Genomic DNA, 14,112 nt, shown 5'->3' with positions numbered 1-14,112 from the left:
CTTGAAGATCAATTTTGCCTCCTGTTGTAACAGAAATTTAGATACATCACATTATGAAACCTCTGTTTCTGAAACTTGAAGAGAACAAAGAATCGTAAAGAATCTGCTTCGTGTCGGAAATTAATAAAATGTTCCACGAGGGGTGCGTCCCTAACTTCATTACATATGCACAAGCAGCGCTCCAATATTCTGGACTTTATGGATCTAATTGTACTCTCCACATAGAGTTTCCCACAAGGACAGATGATCATATATATGGTCCACTGGGTGTTGCAATTACTAAAACCTGACAATTTGATTTTAAAGCCTGTCTCTGGATGAATGAATTCCTCGATATTCAATGCCATTGCATAGGAACTACAAGCAAAATGTCCATTGCGTTCTGATATAGGCTGTTGTTGGACCCTAAAGTCCAATCTACTCAACAAGTCACGTATGAAATGAGTTAGACTGTAGCTAGCACCCCCATTAAGAGTCTTCTTTTGGAACCGTTTGCATCTGATTGTTCGTTGGGATTTTCTTATGCAATCATCATAATCAAATACTTGTGAAATCATACTTTGTGTATGTTTTGTATCTGAAATATGGATTTTCTTTGAATGTTTTGGATATAATGCACCCACATGTTCACTGTGGAATTATTCAATTTTTGATTTCTAAAAGAGCTTAATACTAATCTTTTTATATCTTCTTTCCTGCACTGTTTGTTCTATTTCTACTTTTTTTTGCTTCTTTTGATATTATGTATTTATTTAGAAAATTGATGTGCTGCCATTCCAGAGACCTGCTTCTGTTTTGATTGTTTTGATATTGCTATTATTGGTAAGAATTTTTTTCTTGTAGGTTTTTCTTTCAGACATCTATTTATTTAGGGGCCCTGACTTCAGGGCCAACTTATCCATTAGGCACAGTAGGCACAGTGCCTGGGGCCTACAATATTTGTAGGGGCCCACAAAAAACATTTTTTTTTAAATCAGAAAAGGAAGAAATGAACTTTTAGGGTCAAAGAAAATGTTTTAATTTTTTTCTCACATTAAAAATGAAATTTTAGGGCTCACAAAAATCTATTAAATTTTGCCTAAAACAGGAACAAAATAAAATGTTGAAATATTTAGAAGAAGAAGAAGAAGAAGAGATTGGATTTATACTCCGCCCTTTACTTGGAGTCTCAGAGCGGCTTACAAACTCCTTTCCCTTCCCCTCCCCACAACAGACACCCTGTGAGGTAGGTGGGGCTGAGAGAACTCTGACAGAAACTGCTCTTTTTCAAGGACAGCTGTGCCAGAGCTTGTGACTGACCCAAGGTCACATCAGCAGGTGCAAGTGGAGGAGTGGGGAATCAAACCCGGTTCTCCAAGATTAGAGTCCGTGCAATTAACCACTACACCAAACTGGCTCTCCAGTTGTATCAAAAAAGATTTTTTAAAGTTGTCTCAAAAAAGATTTTAATATTAATATTATTATGGTGGGAGCGAACCACAAAGGGAAAAGTGCCTAGGGCCCACGAAAGCCCTAATGCAGCTCTGCCTGGCATAGGTGGCCCAGGCTATCCTGATCTGATCTTGGCTGCTAAGGAGGGTCAGCCCTGGTTAGTACTTGGATGAGGGACTGCCAAGACAGTCCAGGGTTACTATGCAAAGGCAGGCAATGGCACACGAACCGCCCCTGTTTGTCTCTTGCCTTGAAAACCCTGTGGGGTTGCTGTACGGTGGCTGTGACTTGGTGACTTGTTGGCACTTTCCACCACCATTTATTTAGTGTATTTTTACCCCGTCCTACTTCTAAGGAGTTTAGTGGGTGTGTACTTGTCTGCGGTGGCTCAAGTGGTTAAGACGCTGAACTGCAGGCTGTGGAAGGTCAGTAGTTCAGCAGTTCGAGACCCGGGTGCCGCAAGACGGAGTGAGCTCCCGTCTCTAGTTCCAGCTCCTGCCAACCTAGCAGTTCGAAAGCAAGAAATTGCAAGTAGATAAATAGGTACCACTTCGGTGGGAAGGTAACAGCGTTCCGTGCACCTTGGTGTTTAGTCATGCCGGCCACATGACCACGGAAACGTCTTTGGACAGCCCTGGCTCTTCGGCTTTGAAATGGAGATGAGCACCGCAACCCTAGAGTCAGACTCGACTGGCTTTCGAGCAAGGGAACCTTTACCTTTACTTGTCTCCACTCCTCCATTTTATGCTTGAAACAACCCTATGAAATAGGTAACAGAAAGTGAGAAAGTGACTTCGCCCAATGACACCAGCAAGCTTCCCGGAAGAGTGAGAGTCCTCAGATCCTGGGTCCCCAGATCCGAGTCATACACTCTATCTCACCAGGCTGGCTTTAAAAATTAGTTTTGATCTGTTTTTATTACAAACTGCCTTGGGGGATGTAATGACTGAAAGGTCATTACAAAGAAATTATAAAGACAATAAATTGTATATTGAAATAATTCCTGTTGAGTACCACCAGAACCTCTCTTGTGGCATCACTTATAGCACTCGCAACATTTGTTCAATGTCCTTTATGTCCCGTTTAAAGGCAATGGCTTCTGACATGATTTACATCATGCTCCCAAATCCTTCTCCCTGTAGCTTTATTAGCTAAGGTTGCTGACCCCAAACCACTGAGAAACTGACAATTCCCATTGCTTTCAGTGTGTGGTTCCTGATGTGCAACATGGCTCAGAACCTGTTGTAAATTATGCAGAAATGCATAGTGCAGTGCTATAACCACATTCCTATGAAAATGGCCACATCTTGTGAGGTTAGATATATGCAGATTAGGCAAGTGTCAGAAGGAGGGGCTGTGGCTCACTGACAGAGCATCTGCTTGGTCCCACATTCGATCTCTGGCATCTCCAGTTAAATGGATCAGGTAGATAGTGATGTGAAAGACCTCAGCCTGAGACCCAGGAGGGCCACTGTCAGTCTGAGTAGACAGTACTGACATCAGTGGACCAAGGGTATGATTCAGTATAAGGCAGCTTCATGTGTTCAAGGCACATTGACGCTGCGACCAGCATATAACATCATGAGAAACAGAGTTATTTGTGCAACTCGGACATTGGTTCTTGTGTTTCAGATGGAGAATGGAGCTTTATATTAATAAAAGTTTTTACTAGCATATAAAGAAAGTTGGGATGGGGAGAGAAAATATTACCATTGGAGTCGGTGGTTTAGCTTTTGGCAAGTCAACTTGGATTATTTTGGCGTTTGGTTTCTCAATTTCATCCTCGATGCTCAGGGGGATGTAGCTTTTCTTCTGTTTCAAAGGATTGTCCTCGGAGTCAACAGTACTTGCCTTAATCCCCTCTCCCTCGGGCATTAGAGTTTCTTCCAGAGGAATGTCTTTGCTTTAAAACAAACAAATAAAAAGCAGGTATCTGGCATTAAAATAAAGGATCATAAAACCAATTGTCACCACATAATTTATTTTACTTATTTCACTAACACCTTCTGTCAGGCCACTATATTGTCATGGGGTACTTCCACTCCAGGGTGATGATCTTTCTTGGTTGTCTTGTTGCTGGTGCAATTTGTTATGGAATTGCCCTTGCAGCAGAGATTTCACACAGCCAAGAGTAATCTGTTTTCTCTCCATTTTTTTTATCATGGTTTCCTCTTCACACCTGTTATGCACTGAAGCCCCCTCCATGACCCTCAGGATTCACCCACCCTGTTAATAGTGTCTTCCTGTCTGTCTGAGGAGGATGGGTAACATTGCATAGAAATAACATGTTTTTTAAAAAACTTCTAAAAACCTGTTTTTGCAGAGACCTTGATCCCCTCCCCCTCCCTAAAAGGTAGGTGGAGCTATGAGTGATTCTGTTCTTTTCTTTTTTAAAAACACATGAACATGAATACTGCTGGTTAGGAACAATGCAATAACTGTACAACCTTTAAAAAAAATCCTTCTCCCAGCCCTGACCTGGATAGCTCAGGCAAGCCTGATCTAATCAAATCCTGGAAGCCAAGCAGGACTGACCCCGGCAAGTAATTGGAAGGGAGACCTCCAAGGAATACCAGGGCTCAGGAGGCACAGGCAGGCAATCAAGCCACCTCTCTGAAATGTCCACAAGGGGTTGGCAGAAGTCACCATGACTTCCAGGCATGCAAGCACAAGCACATACACACAAAAATACTCACAAAGAAAATCCTCCTCCCTTGATCCCCTCCTCTTTATCTAAAAGGCAAGTAATTCTCTTCTCTTATATTAATTTCTGCAGGGGACTGGCCCCTTGCCATCTTCAACACAATAAAGAGTAACTGACTAGTACTTCTTGATTACACGGTTTCTCCTTGAGACATAAGAGCCTGCCCATGCCCATGGAATCTTGCCCAGAAAACACAGGGGTGTTTTCCAGACTGCAGCCACCTTCCAGGTTTTTGTCAGTGTTGTGTCAGTTTTGATGATTGTGCTATTGGTGCAATCAGGGCCAGCCTGAGGAGTTTAACATAAGAACATAAGAGACGCCAATGTTGGATCAGGCCAAAGGCCCATCCAGTCCAACACTCTGTGTCACACAGTGGCCAGAAATACCAGTGCCATCAGGAGGTCCAGCAGTGGGGCCAGGACATTAGAAGCCCTCCCACTGTTGACCCCCCCCCAAGCACCAAGAAGACAGAGCATCACTTGCCCCAGAGCCCCTAGCTATACCTTGTGGCTAATAGCCACTGATGGACCTCTGCTCCATATGCTTATCTAATTCCCTTTTGAAGCCGTCCATGCTTGTAGCACCCACCACTTCCTGTGGCAGTGAATTCCATGTGTTAATCACTCTTTGGGTGAAGAAGTACTTCCTTTTATCCGTTCTAACCCGACCGCTCTGCAGTTTCATGGAGTGCCCACGAGTTCTTGTATTGTGAGAAAGGGAGAAAAGTACCTCTTTCTTTACCTGCTCTTTCCCATGCATAATCTTATAAACCTCGATCATGTCACCCCTCAGTCGTCTTTTCTCCAAGCTAAAGAGCCCTAAGCGCTTTAACCTTTCCTCATAGGGAAAGTGTTCCAACCCTTTTATCATTCGAGTTGCCCTTTTCTGCACTTTTTCCAAAGCTATAATATCCTTTTTAAGGTGTGGTGCCCAGAACTGCACACAGTATTCCAAATGAGGTCTCACCATTGATTTATATAGGGGCATTATTATATTGGCTGATCTGTTTTCAATACCCTTCCTAATAATCCCCAGCATAGCATTGGCCTTCTTTATTGCAGTCACACACTGTCTCGACATTTTCAGTGAGTTATCCACTACAACTCCAAGATCTCTCTCTTGCTCAGTCTCTGCCAGTTCAGACCCCATCAATGTGTATTTATATTTAGGATTTTTGGCTCCAATGTGCATCACCTTGCACTTGGCCACATTGAACCCCATTTGCCATGTTGACGCCCACTCGCCCATCCTTGACAGATCCCCTTGGAGTGCCTCACAATCCTCACTGGTTTTCACCACCCTGAACAACTTTGTATCATCCGCAAATTTAGCCACTTCACTGCTTACTCCCATCTCCAAATCATTAATGAACAAGTTAAAAAGCAGTGGACCAAGTACTGATCCCTGCGGTACCCCACTGCTTACCACCCTCCACTGAGAAAATTGCCCACCTACACTCACTCTCTGTTTTCTATGAACTAGCCAGTTTTTGATCCATAAAAGGACTTGTCCTTCTATCCCATGATTTTTGAGCTTACTTAGGAGCCTTTGATGAGGAACTTTATCAAAAGCTTTCTGGAAGTCAAGGTAAATAATATCTATTGGATCCCCCTTGTCCACATGTTTGTTCACCCCCTCAAAGAACACTAACAGGTTAGTGAGACAAGATCTTCCCTTACAGAAACCGTGCTGAGTCTGCCTCAATAGGTTTTGTTCATCTATGTGCCTACTAATTCTTTCCTTAATAATGGTTTCCACCAATTTACCCGGTATCGACGTCAGACTGACTGGCCTGTAATTTCCCGGATCTCCTCTGGAACCCTTTTTAAAGATGGGAGTGACATTAGCTACCTTCCAATCCTCAGGAATGGAGGCAGATTTTAAGGAAAGATTACATATCTTTGTCAGGAGATCTACAAGTTCACATTTGAGTTCTTTCAGAACTCTCGGATGTATGCCATCTGGGCCTGGTGATTTTTCAGTTTTTAAGTTGTCTATCAGTTTTAGGACCTCCTCTCTCATCACCTCAATCTGACTCAGGTCTTCCAACACCCCTCCTGAAATCAGTGGTTCTGGAGTGGGCAAGCACTTCTCATCTTCCACAGTGAAGACGGAGGCAAAAAATGCATTTAGCTTCTCAGCCATTTCCCTATCATCCTTCAATACTCCTTTTACCCCTTGGTCGTCCAAGGGCCCCACTGCCTCCCTGGCTGGTTTCCTGTTTCTAATGTATTTGAAGAAAGTTTTATTGTTGGTTTTTACGTTTTTTGCTATATGCTCCTCATATTCCCTTTTTGCCTGCCTGACCTCAGACTTGCATTTTATTTGCCATAGCCTGTGTTCCGTTTTATCAGCCTCACTGTGACTAGCTTTCCACTGCTTAAAGGAATTCTTTTTACTTTTTACAGCCTCCATTACTCTGTTTGTTAACCATGCAGGCTTTTTCCTATACCTGTTTGTGCCTTTCCTAACCTGCGGAATATATATTTTTTGAGCTTCTAGGATCGTAGTTTTAAATAGATCCCAAGCTTCCCCAATTGTTTTGACCCTTTCTACTTTTCCTTTCAGTTTCCTCCCCACGTGTCCCCTCATATCAGAGAAATTACCCCTTTTAAAGTTAAAAATGGTTGTGTGAGTCTTTTTGGCCAATTCTCTATTTGTACAAATGATGAACTCAACAACATTATGATCACTGTTTCCAAGCGGTGCAATCACTTTTACATCTCTCACCAGGTCTTGAGTGTTACTTAGGACCAAATCAAGGATCGCCTCTCCCCTGGTAGGTTCTGTGACCATCTGCTCCATAGCACAGTCATTTAGAGTGTCTAGAAACTCAATCTCTTTTTCCCGGCTAGAACACATATTGACCCAATCAATGTGTGGGTAGTTAAAATCACCTATTATTACACAGTGTTTTTGTCTAGTTGCTATCTTTAAGGCATTCATCATTTTATAATCCTCCTCTATCTTTTGATCTGGTGGGCGATAACAAACTCCCAGTGTTAAGTTTCCTTTTGGCCCCCCTATTTCAACCCATAGAACTTCCAGAAGCGAATCCAATTCACTTAGCCTCTCAATCTTTCTAGACTTTATACCCTCTCTGACATACAGAGCTACCCCACCTCCAACCCTTCCCCCCCTATCCTTCCGATATAATATATAACCGGGAATCACTGTTTCTGCACTCTAAGCGAGGCTAGCTTGTGGTGCCCGTGCCCCCCGCCCAGGTGAGGCTGCCTTGTGATGCCCCCCTCAGCGCAGATGACAAAGGAATATGATGGTGCCCTGGCTAACTTTCGCCTTCCTTTAGGGGACTTTCTGCACGTGTAAGTATTTGCAAAGAAAAAAAACGTGTTTTCCACACACACCCTCCTCTGGGCACAAAATGCCTCTTCCCCAAACACCGTCGCCTCTTTTGTTTTCCAACTGCAAGCCTCTCTCCCCAGCCGGGGAAGGAGCATTGCACACCGTCGCGCGCGCGCGCGCACACGGACACAAAGATTTTGGAGTTTACCCCCTTTCCCCCGAAGCCCCCCAAACCTTTCTGGGGCTGAAGCTAAAACCCAAGGCGAAGGGAGGGGGGCGAGACACGCAAGCCACACAAATGCTGCCATGATCACCCCTGATGGCGCACAAAGTTGTGTGAAGCAGTTCAGAGTCCAGGGGCACCTTTAAGACCAACAGAATTTTATTCCAAGGCATAAGCTGGGCTCTGAGTGGGAGCAAGAGAGGGAGCTGCTGCTACTGGGGTGGGCGGTGAGGGATTTTATTATTTCCCTTTCCTGAACTCCTGTGTGCCCCCTCCCCTCCAGCAAAAGCAGCGGAGGCTGAGCAGAGTCATCCAGCCACCCCCTCCCTCCCCACAGTCTCTCTCTGGCCCTGGCTCAGGCAGGCAGGCAGACCCTCGCCACCCCCCTCCTCGCGCCAGGACCAGAAATGCCCTCCTCCCACCAGTCAGGTGAGTGGGCAGGTGGGCGGGAGGAGGTGGAGAAGGAGGCCAGTTTTTGAGGGGAGTCAGTGAGAGAGAACACTCAAACATGGGAAAAGAGGCAATCAAAAAGGAGTGAGACATGTGTACCAGGTACAGCTCTCAGGCAAGAGCGAGACCCCCACCCCCCTGCGTGGGCCAGGTGACGTCGCCATTCAGGGACCCAGAGGGGGAGGGGCGCTATTTCCGTCCCCACCACAGACACACTCACCACCCACGGCAGTGGTGGAAGAGGACTCAGGTGTGCGCATGCGCTCAGGAGGCAGCTCTTCTGTGGGGTGGTCTGATGCCAGGCTGGGAATCGGGGGAGTGAAGAGGCGGCAGTGGCCAGGGCACGCAGCACAAGCTTTTGGTGGGGGCGGGGGGCTTTTGGCGAAGGGAGGACTCAGTTCGGCACCCCCATGATGGCCACGCTCTAGGCAAGAGTCTAGCTCGCCTAGTGAGCGAGCCGGCCCTGGGTGCAATCAATACACACTGTTTTCTTTGGTTTTTCTCCCTGTCAGTGTTCCATCTGTTCACGTTCATGTTGTGGACTGGTTTTCTGGTGTTTATTTTGCTCATGCACTGAAGCGTTGCAGCACTTAAGCAGCCCAAGGGGCCAAGAAATCCCCTTACAAGTACATTCCCCATCCACCACAGCACACCTGAGAGCTGTACCTGGTACACGTCTCACTCCTTTTTGATTGCCTCTTTTCCCATGTTTGAGTGTTCTCTCTCATTGACTCCCCGCAAAAACTTTCCTTAACTTGCATCAGTGCACAGTTCAAAACAGCTTGTTTCCTTCAATAAGTATTTTCAGGGTAGCTGCATGCACTGCAAAATGTATTTGAAAATGGTGCCCAGGGACGTGCTAGAATCTGCTCTTGAGTGTGAATGAAGGAATGGAAAGGGAGGCAATGATTGGCTGCTGGTGTCAGGCCTCCAAATGGAACTGAACTTTTGTTTCAGCGCAGGTGATGTCCAACACTGAAATGTTGAAACACTGGCATGCAAATTAAAAAATGCCACACAAACCTGTGCTTTCTGGGTGATTTTGGGCAGCAATCCATGAGACGGAAAACAAACTGTTCACATCTCAAGCAAGAGGCTATCTTGCAAATTCATTCCATGATGGGGGAAAAAAATACAGGAAAAACTAATTGAGGAAAGAACAGGGGGAAAACAAGGAAAAAACAGAACAGCACGGGAATCTTTTAACTAAGCTGTCTGGACACAAGAAAAAAACCCCAGTAACATAGGGGAATGAAAATGGAACATTGGCAATCAACTTCAGATTATATTATGTGGTAGGATAGGTTGCGAAATTGTATAAGTAGCAGTATTGTATGTTGCACTTTACCACTGGTACCTACTATATTGAGTATTACATTGAGCGCCTTGCTGTCTGCTTGGCTGGTGGTCTGAAGCTTTGCAGAGACCACCAGGGGCAATGATGTTGGGCCAGGGGATTCTGGTGCTCCTGGGGAAGGGAAAGTATAGCAGTGGGAGCAGGCAAAGTACTAAGGGAAGGGGGCAGAGAAATAGGAAAGCTCGGCCCCCTTCCAGCCTGTGCCCTATCCTGAGGGATGTTGGCAGTGGGGCTAGGAGAAATAACCCCCCTCCAACATTGGTGCTGTGTAACGCCAGGTCTATAAATAATAAGACCATGGTCCTTAGGGACTTTCTGCAAGAGCAGAATGTAGACATGGCGTGGATCCTATGAGATGGCAGTCAAAGCCGCAAAGAGGGATTTCTATGCGGCTGCGATTGCAGCTGCGAACTCATGCCCAGCCCAATTGTTTAGGACAATTCGGTTGATAACAGCTCTGCCGCAGGGCAGACTAAATGCTAGGGAACTGGATATTGGCTGTGAGGCATTTGCGAGCTATTTCGCGGATAAAGTCTTGGCGCGCCGCCGCAATCTCCCCGCCACACTTGAAACAGTGAGCGAGCTCGAGGCCCATTGCACGTCTTCGACTTTGGTTCTAGACCACTTCAGCCCGCTCAGTCTGGAGGAAGTTGACAGATTGCCCACAGCCGTAAGCCCAACCACATGCAACCTTGATCCGTGCCCTTCCGGGCTTATTAAAGCTGGCCATGAGGTGCCCTAAGGGAAATTATCAACAAGTCCCTTTCTGAGGGGCAGTTCCTGGGGGCACTCAGGGAAGCAATGGTCTTGAAAAAAACCATCTTTGGATCCGGCCAAATTGGCCAACTATCGGCCGGTTTCCAATTTGGCCTATTTTTATTTATTTATTTTGATTTCTATCCCGCCTTGCCTGACAAGCAGGCTCAAGGCGGCGTACAATAATAATTTATTTGGGAAAATTGAGAGGGCAGTGGCGGTGCAGCTGCAGGGCTTTCTGGATGATGCTTCCGTGTTAGATCCCTTCCAGTCTGGTTTCTGCCCAGGACATGGGACGGAGATGGCGTTGGTTGCTCTGACAGATGACCTCCGGAGACATCTGGATAAGGGCGGGGTGGTGGTACTGTTGCTGTTAGATCTGTCGGTCGCGTTCGACACAGTCGACTATCAGTTACTGGCCCACTGCCTTGCCGACATGGGGATTCAGGGGCTTGCCCTGCAGTGGCTTGCTTCCTTTATCCAGGGTTGGCGACAAAGGGTGGTGCTAGGGGAACAGCAGTCCAAGAAACACCCGCTGGAGTGTGGTGTGCCTCAAGGGGTAGTGCTGTCCCCAATGTTGTTTAACATCTATATGTGCCCCCTTGCCCAGATTGCCCAGAGGCACAGGCTGGGATGTCACCAGTACGCTGATGACACCCAGCTCTATCTGATGTTGGGCAGCCAGTCGAACTCCAGACTGGAAGATTTGGACTGGGCTTTGCAAGCTGTGGCTGGTTGGCTTAGACTGAGCCAGCTGAGGTTGAATCCAGTGAAGACGGAGGTCCTGTGCCTGAGTCAAGGTGGTTCGGGGGTAGACGCCACTGGTACCAGCGCCAGAGGTTAGGAGTTTGGTCCTGGGTGCCTCCTTAACAATGGAGGCCCAGGTAGCAGCCACTGCTAAGTCGGCCTTTTACCATCTTCGGCTGATCAGGCAGTTGGTTCCCTTCCTCGACTGCACCGACCTAGCAACAGTGATCCATGTGATGGTCACCTTGAGATTAGACTACTGTAACGCTCTCTACATGGGGCTGCCCCTGTTGCGGATTCGGAAGCCGCAGCTAGTGCAGAACGCTGCAGCCACGCTGTTGATGGGTCTCCCCAGCACATCCAGCCTGTGCTCAGGGCACTGCACTGGCTGCCAATAGCATACCGAATCCGCTTCAAGGTGCTGGTTCCTACCTTTAAAGCCCTATATGGCCAGGGTCCGACATACCTATGGGACCGCCTTTCCCCGTATATACCCCAGAGAGCACTATGATCGGGATCTCAAAATCGACTAACCCTCCCTGGCCCCAAGGAGGCTAGGCTGGCTACCACCAGGGCCAGAGCCTTTTCAGTGGTGGCCCCATCCTGGTGGAATGAGCTCCCAGAGGAGATCAGGGCCCTGCGGGACCTGTCACAGTTCCTCAGGGCCTGCAAGACGGAGTTCTTCCGCCAGGCATTTAGTTAGGGGCCGCTGCTGTTTTAGAGCTCTGGCTCTTGGTCTTGACATTGAGCCGGTGCTGCAGGAAACCACGAGCAGAATAACATCTGGGAAGTGGAAATTTATTCTGAAAGCGAGTCATCTTGGTTAATTAATTAATTAATTAATTGCCGCCAGCACTTTGTGAATCTGTATCTGTTTTAACTGTGGTGTTTTTATATGATTGTATTATGTTTTAACTGTATTTATATTTGAGTGGAAGCCGCCCTGAGCCTGCTTTGCAGGGAGGGCGGGGTATAAATGAGACAAACAAACAAACAAATATTAGGGCAATCTGGAAAACGCCCAGGTTTTTTGCAAGTTTAAAACAAAGCAGATTGGGGGGGGAGGAATTGGCTGCTAGCAGTCTGTGCACAAATGGAAAATAACATCTTGTGGAAACATGAAAAAAGCACCAGCCAGGCAGCAGAAATGTAGGAAATATTTGATGGGGATGCAGCCCTGGTGATCTCCAACACTCCTGAGTTTCTTGTGGAAACATGAAAAATGCACCAGCCAGGCAGCAGAAATGTAGGAAATATTTGATGGGGATGCAGCCCTGGTGATCTCCAACACTCCTGAGTTTTAATATACTATTAATGACAACAGTAACAAAATACAGCATTTATGAATTGTGTTTTGAGCATCCCAAGCACTTCAGAAACATTTTCTCAGTAACCTTTGCAACAGTCCTGTAACTGCATCAGTGCTGATGTCCTTGTATTACTGATGAAGGGCTATGGCAAAGGGTGCTGTGTATATAAGGGTTGCCACCTTTCAGGAGTTGTCTGGAGATCTTCTAGAAGTACAACTGATTCAGTTCCCCTGGAGAAAATGGCAGCTTTGGAGGGTGAACCCTATGGCATTATACCCTGCTGGAATCCCTCCCCTCTCCAAACCCTGCCCTCCCCAAGATCCACCCCCAAATCTACAGGAATTTCCCAACCTGAAGTTGGCAACCTGAAACTCAAACCAGGAGTCAACAGTTAACTCTACTAGCTCCTTCATCTCTCTTTATAGAAGCTCTCCATGTTTCAGTGGTGTGGGCTCCAGAGTATCTCTGGATGTCTGCAGATAATAGATGTTATGCCGCTTTCTCAGTGAATTGTTTGTGCAACCACTGAGATGCTGTCACATATAGCAGGAGTTTCCCATACTCAAAAAGGAGACTTCAACAGCTCCTTGGAGTACCATGCCTTCCTTGGAGCATCATGGGAGCTTTGGATTCTGGCTGTTGCAGTTCTGCACCTGTGTTCCAGGATGTTGCCCAGGTCAGCAGCCTATTTCATATTATAATTTAAAACAAGTGTGCTTTACTGACTCCCGTTATGGGGTGGTTTTTCTGACAAATATATTTCTGTGGCACCTTAGTAGGCAGGCCTTAAACAATTAAATAGGAAATAAAGGTTTTATTGGAGTTTTCTTTTGCATGTGTCCACATTATTACTGTATTTACCCCCCTTTTAAAAATTATTTTGTGACCACCTTTTACATTCTGAAATTTAGGAAGGGGGAGACGGACGTGAGCCTATATTATTTCTCCTAGTTGTATCACAAAAAATGCCAAAGACGATATGGACTAGAAAAGAGGTGGTTTTTATCTCTGTTGCCTAGTACACATTCCTTGGCGTGTTTACATTTACTTTACACTGAAATACTTTTACTTGTCAATAAACAGTCTCTACTTAGTTGTATGTTTTCTTTTGAGGATTGCTTCTAAAACTTCTTTAATACAAATCTTTGATTTGGCTCTGAAAAAAAATAGATAATGTCTGTATTTCCTGGATACTCATGTAGGATTGGTGATAACATAATATCAGCAAAGTAAATAGATATCAGTTCAATTCAATTACCTTTATAATACAGGACAATTTTATCTATGGCTTGCAAGAGCTGTTTTAAGAGCTGACAGATAGGTTACATTTAAATTGCTTTTTTGTGCAATGCTGGCCTGAAATAATCAGCGTAGAAAGCAGAGCCTATTATAACATATTCTCTCTGATAGACCTGAGTGATGAAAATGCAAACGGCTTTGCTAAAAGGGTCCTATAGATTACATGAAAACAAATAATTACACATCACATTCAAAGTGCATAACATTTGTTAAAAGTCACATTAAACATTTGTTGAGAAAATAGGTATGTATACACTGTGATAAACAGGCACCTTGTACAGTATATAGTTGACTAAAGATGAAGGACTCTGACACAACGCTAATTCTCTATATTATAAAATGGGGCTTAAATGAATGGCTGGGATCCAAATGTCTGCATGACTAGTCCCACCTTTATGAACAAAGGGAGCTGTGATCCTTCACTCCTTGAGCAGCAGCCTCCACCTCATGCTACATCTTTGAAATAGAAGGGATTTTCAAAGCAGTTTGTGATAAGAAAAGATGAAAACAAAAAAGTCCTACTGGGCAT

The sequence above is a fragment of the Gekko japonicus genome, unplaced genomic scaffold, assembly GCF_001447785.1.
Source record: "Gekko japonicus isolate JY-2015 unplaced genomic scaffold, Gekko_japonicus_V1.1 scaffold20, whole genome shotgun sequence".
Taxonomy (NCBI): domain Eukaryota; kingdom Metazoa; phylum Chordata; class Lepidosauria; order Squamata; family Gekkonidae; genus Gekko; species Gekko japonicus.
Note: the sequence above shows the minus strand (reverse complement) of the source record.